Source organism: Mastomys coucha, unplaced genomic scaffold, assembly GCF_008632895.1.
Source record: "Mastomys coucha isolate ucsf_1 unplaced genomic scaffold, UCSF_Mcou_1 pScaffold7, whole genome shotgun sequence".
NCBI lineage: Eukaryota > Metazoa > Chordata > Mammalia > Rodentia > Muridae > Mastomys > Mastomys coucha.
In genome coordinates this window covers 49,693,325-49,706,264 of record NW_022196913.1, presented here as the reverse complement: position 1 = coordinate 49,706,264, position 12,940 = coordinate 49,693,325, and the positions used below count along the sequence as shown (strand labels likewise).

At 41.6% G+C, this 12,940-nt stretch overlaps 1 long non-coding RNA gene across 1 annotated transcript in view; it reads right to left on the bottom strand.

Moving 5' to 3' along the window:
• Positions 1 to 766: 766 nt before the first annotated feature.
• LOC116081819 overlaps positions 767 to 12,940 on the bottom strand; it is a 31,987-nt gene continuing 19,813 nt past the window's right edge. The window contains exons 2-3 of the long non-coding RNA XR_004115018.1: positions 5,042 to 5,130; positions 767 to 815 (exon numbers count right to left, since the gene is read on the bottom strand). This is a non-coding gene — a long non-coding RNA (uncharacterized LOC116081819). The remainder of the gene's footprint in view (positions 816 to 5,041; positions 5,131 to 12,940) is intronic.

Sequence of the window (12,940 nt, the reverse complement as noted above, 5' to 3'; positions counted from 1 at the left end):
TTGCTGTTGTTGTTGCTGCTGCTGCTGCTGTTGTTGCTGCTGCTGCTGCTGCTGTTGCTGTTGCTGTTATTGTTGCTCCTGCTGTTGCTGTTGTTGCTGCTGTTACTGCTGTTGTTCTTATTGCTGCTGCTGCTGCTGCTATTGCTATTGTTTTTGTGGTTGCTGAAGTTATTGTTGTTAGTGGTGCTGCTATTGTTTTGAGACAGGTTGGCCTCCAACTTACTATGTAGCCAAGGATGACCTTGATCTCTTGCTTCCATCTCCCAAGTGTTGAGATTGTAGGTATGTGCTACTTGCGATGCTAAGGATCGAAGTCACACCTAACTAAATGGTTTCCCAGATGAGATATGCCCGGCACCAATATTGTTTCCTTTTATAGCTCTGGGTCCTAAAGTGGCCCATCTACCCACATGGTTGGGAAAAGGAGATCAAGGACACCCTAGAGAAGACCACTGTGCCACATTACCTACAGGTGCTTGTACTTTTTATCAAATATCACATTTTTACCTGTGATTTAGTTTATAGGGAAAATGATCTCATCACTTTCCTAGTTTCACAATGGGTTAAGAAATACACTGAGAGGCTCATAGAATTCAAACCCTTAATCATGGGGTGAGTATGGAGAGTGATTTCTACATACCTATTTTAGCAGAACATACTTTTCTTTACATGTGAGATGAAATTCCAAAAACTATTCCATGCCTTTTTCTTTCTTCTCGTAACTAGAAATTGCTCACAAGTCATATGGTAATTGCTGTCTCTTCATTGATGCTTTCCCAGAATTCCATGGGCATGGCTCCTGCCGCTGTGTACCCCTAAACACATTGCATTTTGATTATAGTTTTGGTTACATTTTGTGATAATTCTTAGGATATTTGTGTCCTAGAGATCATAAGATGTTTGTTTGTTTTATTCTTTCCCTCTTTCTTTAAGAGGTGAATACTGACATTTCTCCACACATGCTCTTGTTCTACAGCCAAGAATGATACTCCAACTCATTCCGTTGTGACTATAGGCATGTGCCCCCATGTCTGGCTTTATGTGGTATGAGAATCAAGCCCACAGCCTCGCGCATGCTAAGTAAATGCTCTACCAGGACCTGGTAGAGTCACCGCAAACTAGGTGGTTTAAACAGTATAACAGAAAGTTATTGCCTTACCATCCTGAAGTCTAAAAGTTCAAAGTTGGGATGTCAGAAGTGATTTCTTCTGAGGATCATTAGAAAGAATTCTGGAATATTTCTCATGCCTTGAGTTAAAGATGCAAAGATGTGTCACCCAATCTTCCCCTCCTCCTCCTCTTCCTCCTCTTCCTTCTAACAAGGATTCATAATGTAGCCCTGACTGGTCTGAAACTCACTATGTAAGTAGGCTGGCCTTGAACTCAAAGAGATCCACCTGCATTTGAATCAGAAGTGCTAGATTATGAGCCCATCTCTATTCATCACCATGTGCCATCCTCTCAATATGTGTGCCTATATCCAAAGTCTACATGTAATAAAGATACAGTCACACTGGCTTCAGGGCTACCCATCTTTGTATGACTTTTCTCAAGTCTATGCACAAAACAAAACTATTATTCTTAATAATAAAGTCACATTCTAATATATTAGGACTTTAATTTATGAGTTTGGGGATGCAGAACATCATTCAATTCTATAAAAAAAAAATCCATGTTCTTCATGTAATTTTAAATCTTCACTATACATTTTCAGAAGGAATAAAGCCCTGACCAATAGTGAGGCAGAGAGACAAAGACAGTGAAAGGAAGAAAGAGGGGAAGGGAGGAAGAGGAAGAGGAGGAAGAAGGGAGGGAAGAGAGGATGAGAAAGGATGGTGGAGAAAGAGAAGAATTGGCTCCAAAATAATGATTCTAAATCAGGAGTGTCCACACTTTTGACATTGCAGTGTGATTCATCTATAACATATTGAACCAAATTCATAGATATTATTGGATGCGTGCAACCCATGGGACCTGAGATGGATGTGTTTGTGTTAATCTAATTATCAGTGTAACATCAATGTTATTACAACTTTGTGAATGATGATGAGAGGGGTTGGAAGATAGCTCATCAGCAAGGCAGCAGCTGTACAGCTTCCTCAATTTGATCCTCAGAATCTACATAAAAAGAAGTAGCCACGCATAGAAGACTGTGCATATAATCCAGAAGCTGAGGAGGCAGAGACAGGAGAGCTCTGGGGCTTGCTGATCAGTAAGCAAATGTTGCCTCAGGTTCTGCCGTGCTGGAATTCAGAGACCACTGTGATTAGAAAGCAGGCCAGGTTGTATCACAGGATGCTAGCAGAGCTTAGTGTTGTTTTGGGGGGTGCTGATTGTATAGGCATGCAGAATACAAGAGTCCTCTGGTCACTGGGCCTTGCACTAAGGTTCCAAGAAAAATTCAAAGAGGCCTGGCAATGTGCAGCAAGGATTGATTCTCTGTATGGATCTCTGGGGAGAGCCATGCATGAAGCTGTAAGAATAACCTAGGTTGTAGTAGAAATCCCAAAATATTGGAAATGCCAGCATTATGGGATGTCATTGACAAAAGCAGGAGGCACAAGTGGAGCTGGCCCAAGATTGAGGTCACATGTATTAAGAGAGCAAGGACCTACGAGCCTACACAAGCCTATTGGAGCACACACAAGGCCACAAGTCCCAGATGCTAGACATGGAACTACAGGATGTCATATTTGTCCTAATAGGTTCCAGTCTTGCTTTGGTTTGCTATATTTTTTGTTATCCACTCTTTGGCATGGGAATGTTTGTTCTGAGATTGTACATTGGAGGTATGTAACTTGCTTCTCATTTTATAAGGATCACAACTAACAGAATACCTTGAAATAAAGTCTCAGGGAACACTTTGGACTTCAGATACTTGGGTAGTGTTGACACTCTTTAGACTACGGCAACTCCTGAAGTTAGGCCAAATGCATTTTTCGTGATGAGATAACCAAGATACAATTAGGGTTAAGGGCTAGATGTTATGACATGGATCTGAATATCCCATGGGTACATGTGTTTTAATGCCTGCCTCCATAGCCCACAGATGATGGCATTGCTTGGGGAGTTGATGGAGCCTGGCTGGCAAAGGTAGAACATTATATAGGGTCAGCCCCAGATGGTTAGCGTTCAGCTATGCCTCTGGTCTGAGCTCTCTGCATCCCGACCCACCAAGGGACCTTCAGCACATGCTCCAATGTCATGAACTCTGCCTCACTTTCTTTGCTATGATGCCTAAAACTGTGAGGTGAAAAGAAATCTTTCCTCCCTGAGGTTTCCTCTGTTAGAATGTATCATGGTAACAAGAAAGTAGCCATTATTCACCTACCAAGGTATTAATCTACACCTGTTTAATGGGATTGTATTATGTGTCCAGCCATGTTGCAGGCTACTGTAGCCCAAGACTATGAAACCAAAACCAAAAACAAAGACAAAGAAAAAAAATGGAAAAAAACAGCAAAATGACAGGAGCTCATAGAAAGGCTACCCTGGGAGTGTCTCCTAACTTGCTGGAACCTAAAAAACATGTTGAATACTGGGTAACTAGCATCCCCTCCAGGAACAATAGGGAGTACAAAGGCCCCAGGATAGGAACACACGGCTAGAATGACTTGACTGCAGTTATCAAGCAGGGAGAGTCATCAGAGGTCATAGAGACAGAGAGAGTCCAACTATTGGGGCTTTGGGGCACAGTGTAAGGATATGTGAGGGCTTTTCTATCTAGAATGCTCTGTCACTGGAAGGTAGGAAACAGGTATGTGTCTGATTTATACTTTTCAAACGTCACTGTGGCCACTGGATATAAAATGTGTTGAAGATGATAAGAAAATTGGGGGGTGGGCCTGGGGGGGAGAGGGAGTGGGGTAGTCAATGAAACAATTCCTAACGATATTCTGTAATACTCATAGATTGGTGCCTAACCCAATTGTCATCTAGAGAAGTCCTCCAGCCACTGATGGGAGCAGATACAGAGACCCACAACCAACACTAGGCAAAGCCAGGGGAACCACACAGAAGATGGGGAGGAAGGTCTATAGGAACCAGAGGAGTAGAGGACACCATAAGAACATGGCCCTCAGAATCAACTCAGCGAGGCTCACAGGGGCTCCCAGAGACTGAAACAATAAACACAGACTCTCTATGGGTCTGAACTATATCTCTTATGGTTGTATCCTTATGGTTGTATAGATTAGTGTTCTTGTTGGTTTCCCAACAGTGGAAGTGGGGGTGTCTCTGGTGCTTTCGCCTGTGCTTAGGATCTTTTCTTCCTCCTGGGTTGACTTGATACGAGGGTTTGTGCCTAGTTTTAATGTGTCTTGTTATGTTGTGTTTGGTGGCTATTTCTTGGAAGCCTGTTGTTTTGGGTGTTTTTGTTGTCAGTTGGTTGGTTGGTTTAGTTTTGTGTTTGTTTGTTTTTTAAGGGAAACAGAGAGAGAGTGGATCTGGGGGAGAGGAGAGATTGGAGGAGAGACTAGAAGGAGTGGGAGGAGGGGAAACTGGGTCAGGATGTAATTTTTAGAGGGAAAATAGAAGAGCCTTTGCTCAAATCCAAGCAACAATTGATGGATATTTAGAACAGGAAATAGCAACAAGGGTCAATTTTAACATGTACAAAACAAGACTACATAGGGACACACACATGTGTGTACACACATGCACAAAGACAGACCCATTCAGTAAACATTGAAGCATATCTTTCAAACCCATGTCTACCCCTGTTCTCTGTTTTCCCAACCCTGTGAGGAATGGATTAATCAGAGCAGAGGGCATGGGAAGTTGTGTTTGAATGTAGACAACACCAACACAAGTCTGGTGCTCTTCACGAATGCTTGCGCGCTCTCTCTCTCTCTCTCTCTCTCTCTCTCTCTCTCTCTCTCTCTCTTTCTTTCTTTTTTTGTTCCCATCTGTATCCATAATTAAAGATGAGTTGTGTCCCCTGAGCAAGTGCAGCACCAGATTGACCATTCTGAAGAACTGAATGGATGGTGATCTGAATATTTAATTAGTTAACCATCTGCTCTATTAAATCATCTCTTACCTTGACAGGTGAGGTTGTCTAATTAGCAGCCCTTTATCCCATATACGCTTCCAAAATCGACTCGGCATATTGTTCTTGGAGCGTTGGAGCTAACAGGCAATAAGAATTGTATTATTCCATGCTATACACTGTCTTAAGCAACTTGAACAGCTTCTCAAGCTCCTTTCATGTGTACAGCGCCCTCTGCAGGTCTTGTCATCTAATCGCCATCCCCTACTTACATATGGCACCTTTTACTGAAGCAAAATTGAGGAGGGAACCCTGCTTTGCACATTTGGATGTTTGCCTATGTTTACACATCCAGACTTCCCTACACACGTGTCCACTAAGCCCCAACTAAGCCTCCCTCTCTCTCTGTCTCTCAGTGATGCCTTCCAGGAATTCAAGTCCTATGCAGTCACTGTTCACCTTAGAGTATGGACTATAGACCTATGAGGTTAAGATGGGGAGCTATCCTGAAACTCTTACAGGGCTCCTACGGTAGGAATATCCATATTAATACTGAGACGCTATTTGTCTTTTACACTAAGTGGACATAGGTAAGAAATCATCCTAATGCAAATCAAGGCAGGTCCTTCCAACCACCCAGGCAGTTACCATGTTCCTCACCACCACATTTTTGCCAGGAGAAAACAAAATAGGAGAAAGTTACAATTAACAATGTTCTTGACAACGCAATAAAAGTCACTTGCTTTATTAAGTTTCAATCTTTGAATACATAACTTTTTAATATTCTCTGAGATGCTGTGGGAAATGCATAATAAACCTTCTGCCACCTACTAAACTATAACAATTGTCTAACGTCTCTCTTGGTTTTACATAACACCACTTTTTATTTTGTCCTCTGATGGATGTATTTAAAAATGACTGATAGGAATATATTAAATCCTCTGGTCTTAATTAGTGGATTGGCTGTATCTCCTTGGAGTTCTATTGTGTTTCTTTTTTTATGTCAATGTTTTGCTCCTGTTATTATAATGGGCCATACACATTAAGGATTTATATGTCTTCTTGGAGAACTGATACCTTGACCTTTTATAATACCCCCTTTTAAAAAAAATAGGTATAATATTTCCATTAATTCCTTGAGAAATTCATATAATGGATTCTGATTGTACTTACCCCATAGGCCTCCCTGAAACTCCTCCCTGGTCCTCCTTACCCAGTTCTGTCACATCCTCTAACTCCAGCTGACTCCCTGGTCCTGTGGCTCTTACTGTCTTTCTGCCCCTCTTCCTCGGTGTTCCCTGACCTTAAGTGTAGGGGTCACATCCTAACTGTGTTAACTGACAAGCACGCCATGTGTGTGTTTTCATCAGTGTGGTCCTCTGGAATGCTCACCATATGCTGCACAAAGAAGCTTCATTGAGAAAGGATGAGAGCTACACTTACCTGTGAGGATGAGAAAAACTATTTAGCCTTATAATTTCCTGTGTTGGGATCCCTGAACTCTCGATGGTCTGAAGTCTGATGTTCAAAGTGAATGTAGCTACTTCTACTTTCTTCCAGTTAGTGTCAGTATGGCATGCTTTTCTCTCTAGCCATTTGTTTTTAATGTTTGTGTCTTCACAATATTTCTTGTAGATAACATATGGCTGGGTCTTGCTTCTTGATCTTTCTGCAATTTTTTTTTTTTTTTTTGAGACAGGGTCTTACTATGTAGCCCTACCTGGCTTGGAACTCACTAGGAAAAACCAGGCTGGCCTTGAACTCTCAGACATCTACCTGCCTCTGCCATCTGAGTACTGAGATCAAAGATATGTACCACCATGCTTAATTCATCCTTTAAAAATAATCTAACACATTTTATTTATTTGTTTGTTTATTGATTGATTGTGGGGGCCATGTGTGTACAAATGTGTGACAGCTGGTTCGCATGTCATCTTGACACAGCTAGAGTCATCTGAGAAGGGGGAACCTCAGTTGAGAAAATGCCCCCCTAAAATCAGACTCTAGGCAAGTCCATAGGGCATTTTCTTAATTTGTGATTAATGATGGAGGGCCCAGCCCATTGTGGCTGGGACCACCCTGGGCTGGGGTCCTGGCTTCTCTAAGAAAGCAGACTGAGCAAGTCATGAGGAACAAGCCAGTAAGCAGCACCCCTCCATGGCTTCTGTATCAGCTCCTGCCTCCAAGTTCCTGTTTTGTTTGAATTTCTTCCCTGCCTTCCTTGTAAGCAATGTAAACCCTTTCCTCCCCTGAGTTGCTTTTGACAGTGGTATTTCATCACAGCAATAGAAACTAACTAAGACAACATGCTATGTGCTACATGTATGACTGCATGCTATGTCATATATGTAGAATTTCACGAGGCAGGTCTCCAGGATTGAACTCAGATCATTAAGATTGCCAGCAAGCACCTTGGCTCATAGTATCAGAAACAAGAAAGATGCTGTCTCAACAAGGTGAAAAGCAAGAACCAACTCCTGAAAGTGTCCTCTGACCTCCACACACATAGCCATGACCACACAAACACACACACACACACACACACAGCCATGACCACACACAACACACACATAGCCATGACCACACAAACACACACACACACACACACAGAACCATGACCACACACAACACACACACACACAGCCATGACCACACACAACACACATACATACACACACACACATAGCCATGACCACACAAACACACACACACACACACACAGCCATGACCACACACAACACACACACATACACACACACATAGCCATGACCACACAAACACATACACACACACACATAGCCATGACCACACACAACACACACACACACACACAGCCATGACCACACACAACACACATACATACACACACACACACATAGCCATGACCACACAAACACACACACATACACACAGCCATGACCACACACAACACACACACACATAGCCATGACCACACAAACACACACACATACACACAGCCATGACCACACACAACACACACACATACACACACACACATAGCCATGACCACACAAACACACACACACACACATAGCCATGACCACACAAACACACACACACACACACACACATAGCCATGACCACACAAACACACATACATACACATAGCCATGACCACACAAACACACACACACATAGCCATGACCACACACAACACACACACATACACACACACATAGCCATGACCACACAAGCACACACACACACACATAGCCATGACTACACAAACACACACACACATAGCCATGACCACACACAACACACACACATACACACACACATAGCCATGACCACACAAACACACACACATACACACACACACACATAGCCATGACCACACAAACACACACACATACACACACACACATAGCCATGACCACACAAACATACACACATACACACACACACATAGCCATGACCACACACAAACACACACACACACACACACACGCCCACATTCACACACACGCACACACACAAAAAAATAAAAATTTAAAAAGAAAAAGAAATTCCTGATTCCCAAAGGAATTCATAAGACAAATTTACATAGCTGCAATCTACGGCGAGATGTTTACATGGGAGGATTATGAGTCCAAGGTCGGCCTGGGATATATTCTACTAAATTGGCCTTATAATAATAAAAATATTGCCTAAATATTTTTATGTGTAAAAATAAAAAATTATAAAACATAAAAAATTATAACTATAAATGAAAAAGTCAGTATATCTGTCAAAATTTAAAACTTTTCCCCCAGATGAAAAAGCAAGCCACAGACTTGGAGAAAATATTTGACAAAAGACTGATGTCTAGCATGGATAAATGATTCTTTGAACAAGGTGGTAAGCACCTTAATGAAATGGCGACTGATTGGTGCAGACATACTGAAAAAAAGCCACAGTGTGTGAGGGTGTTCAGCATCATTAGTCACTAGGAAAAAAAAAATTAAAATCACAATCTTACTATACATCAACTAAAATAGCTAAAAACTAAACTAAAATAAAAAAATTAAAATTAAAAAAATAATAAAAATTAAAAAATGTCCTGACATAACCACTCAGGAGTGATTGCTGCCTGAGATCAATTCCCAGGACCCACCTGGGGAAAAGGGAGAACTGACTCTGGAAAATTTGTCTTCTAAGCTACATGTGCATGCTCACACAGATAGGCACACGCCACAAATAAATGTAATTAAGATTTAAAAGGCTTGGGGTTACTTCCAGTCTGTCTGGGCCGGTGGTGCCCTGAGCAGATGTTGGGCACAAGCTCCACAGGCAGTCCCACAACACCCAGAGGAAGCTCCACTCCGGCACTCTAACACGCCCAGGATCAGAGATGAGGAGGACACAACATCTGTCCCAACACTGGGAGTAACTGAAATCAGAAGGACCCAGGTACACAGGAACTCCACCAGCCCAGTGGATCGGTTGCTTCCAGTCTGTCTGGGCCAGTGCCCTAAGCAGACCTTGGGTGCAAACTCCACAGCCAATCCCACAACACCCAGAGGAAGCTACACTCCAGGTGCTCTAACAAGCCCAGGATCACAGAGACAGCTTGACTCTGAGGAATTCTAACACAACCAGGATCATAGGAAGGACAGGCTCCAGTCAGATTTAGCAAGGGCAGGTAGCACTAGAGATAACCAGATGGCAGAGGCAAGCATAAGAAAATAATCAACACAAACCAATATTACTTGGCATCATCAGAACCCAGTTCTCCCACTATAGCAAGTCCTAGACAAACCATCACACCGGAAAAGCAAGATTCAGATCTAAAATCACTTTTCATGATGATGATACAGGACTTTAAGAAAGACATAAATAGCACCGTCAAAGAAATACAGGAGAACACAGGTAAACAGCTTGAAGCCCTTCAAGAGGAAACACAAAAATCCCTTAAAGAACTACAGGAAAACACAATCAAACAGGTGAAGGAAATGAGCAAAACCATCCAGAATCTAAAAATGGAAATAGAAACAATAAAGAAATCAGAAAGAGAGACAACCCTGGAGATAGAAAACCTTGGAAAGAAATCAGAAGTCATAGATGCAATCATCACCAACAGAATACAAGAGATAGAAGAGAGAATCTCAGGGGCAGAAGACACCATAGAAAACATTGACACAACAGTCAAAGAAAATGCAAAAAGCAAAAATCTCCTAACCCAAAACATCCAGGAAATCCAGGATGCAATGAGAAGACCAAACCTAAGGATAATAGGTATAGAAGAGAGTGAAGACTCCCAATATAATGGGCCAGTAAATATCTTCAACAAAATTATAGAAGAAAATTTCCCTAACCTAAAAAAAGAGATGACTATGAACATACAAGAAGCCTACAGAACTCCAAATAGATTGGACCAGAAAAGAAATTCCTCCCGCCACATAATAATCAAAACACCAAATGTACTAAACAAAGAAAGAATTTTAAAAGCAGTAAAGGAAAAAGGTCAAGTAACATATAAAGACAGGCCTATCAGAATTACACCAGACAATGAAAGCTAGAAGATCCTGGGCAGATGTCATACAGACCCTACAAGAACACAAGTGCCAGCCCAGGCTACTATACCCAGCAAAACTCTCAATTACCTTAGATAGAGAAAACAAGATATTCCATGCAAAACCAAATTTACACAATGTCTTTCCACAAATCGAGCCCTACAAAGGATAATAGATGGAAAACACCAACACAAGGAGCAAAACTACACCCTAGAAGAAGCAAGAAAGTAATCTTTCAACAAGTCCACACAAACCTAATTCTACCTCTTACAACAAAAACAACAGGAAGTAACAATTACTTTTTCTTAATAGCTTAATATGAAAATTAATATTACCAACATATCCTAATTGATTGAAATCCAAAAATATGAGGAATTAGAAATTTATTGACTGTCATCCAATGGTCTCTAATTTGGTAATTGGAGAAACAGATCCAATATTGTACAATCCATATACACTTTCAGCTTGTTTGTACATGACAGTGTTTTGCTGTGTTCAACATAATGGTCTTGAAATCTTGCTTCTACTATCTCAGCCTCTCTATTAGTAGTATTGTTTATTTCATGTTTTTACACTATAGTATGGTTTTCAGAACAGCTTTAAATTTCAAAAATATTTATACAGCCAAAAGAAACATAGACAATTAAATTGGGAGGTGGCTTGTAAGAGAACAACAAAGAGTGAGACTGGATGCTTTGCTTGACATTTGTAACTATTGTATCAAGTTTGAAGAAGAGGATTTTATAAGTTACTCTTTCTCTGAGGTGAACACTTTTCCAAATCATCACAGCCAATGAACCAGATTCTTACCCTCAGTGCCACCCTCCAAGCAGAACCAGTGTTCATTGAAACAGTTGGTGAATGACTTTATGGATAGACCATCTTAATACACACACCATTTCTTAGATGAATGTAACCTGTTCTCTGTGGGCTGAGAATGAAGTCACTCAAGTCAAATATAGCAGGAAGTCTGTATCCAAAAATCGTGCCTACAATTCATTTCTTGGTGTACCACGGACTGGGGTTTCTTAAGGGGTCCCTTGTTCCGCGGGACAATGGGCTCTGGCCAGGTGTGCACAGGATTCGGCTTTGACAAACAGACTCAACACAAGTAGTGTGGAATCTGAGTGTATTTCTCAAAAATGACATGAGGCTTTTACAATCATTGTAAAAGAGAGAAGAAAAATCTGGCAGCTCAATAGTCGAGGTATATCTAAGGCCATCTAAAACACACTGGATCTAAAACATCAGCCATCTCCTCTGGACTGGTGCAGCACCCCGGGCTCCGAGCACGCTCGGGCCACATGGGCCCGGACGGAGTCCCGGCGGGGGGAGAGTTGGGTTGGGGGGGCTGCGGGTGTGCTAGCCAGGAGGGTAGAAGCTCAAATCTCAAAACCCGAATCCTCAATGCTGAATGCTCGAATCTCAAATGCTCAATCTCTTGAATCTCGACCTGGTGCTGCTCTCCCACCTCCCCACCCCCCCACCTCCGCCCCCTAGTTCTAGTCAGAGTGCGAGCGAGTCCCAATGCTGAATGCAGACTGCTGAATCTAGAATGCTGTTTCTCACACCCATCCTAGGTAAAACGCCCACTATGCTAATCTTTTGGGCTAGTAGAGACACTACTCTTGCTAATTCCTAGGAGTGGTTCAGTAGTACGTGACTGAGAATGAGGATTTTACTTGACCTTGCCCTGGGATAAGCCTTCCATTCTGTAAACTTCAATGCCATACCCACAATGCTGGAGGCAATTAGTCTGGGTGGGAATCCAAGCCAGGGTTTGGAATTTTGGATCTAAGATGTTGGAACATCGGTGAAGGTCAGAGAGCAATGTCCGATTTTGTCCAGCTGTAAATAAATCATATTTTGGTGGGCACCTAGCACATGAGTACGAGGGCATATCTGGGCTACCTCTGAGTTAGGTGTGCCAGGCAACAATGTGGGGGCAGGAGACTGACTTTCCTTGACGTTTTCGTCTCAAACTGCTGTCATGCAAAGTGTGCGCAGCATTGGCACAGCAGAACTCTCAACTCTCAGCTTAGCTACGATGAAGGTAAAATCCTTTGGTGATGTGAGGGTCATTGAAGTACAGCCTTATTACAATGAAACCCAATGTCTAAAAATTGTTCATGTTTTGGGCTTGTACTACAGTAAGAACCAGATTTTTAAGCTCTACTAAATACAAAACAAACAAACAAAAAGACTTTATATATTTATGTTCATTTAAGAAAATACTAGTAGTGATGTATTATTTTAAAATACACAGGTAATATGTTTGGAGTTATTTAAAATTTATATTGAGAAAAACGTATGTATTTTCAGTAGTGCTGTAGATAAACATCTACATAAAACTGTTAAATTGATTGTTGTTTTATATCAAACACCTTTTATAATACTCATTTTTATTGTTATAATGTTTTATAAATTTTAAAGA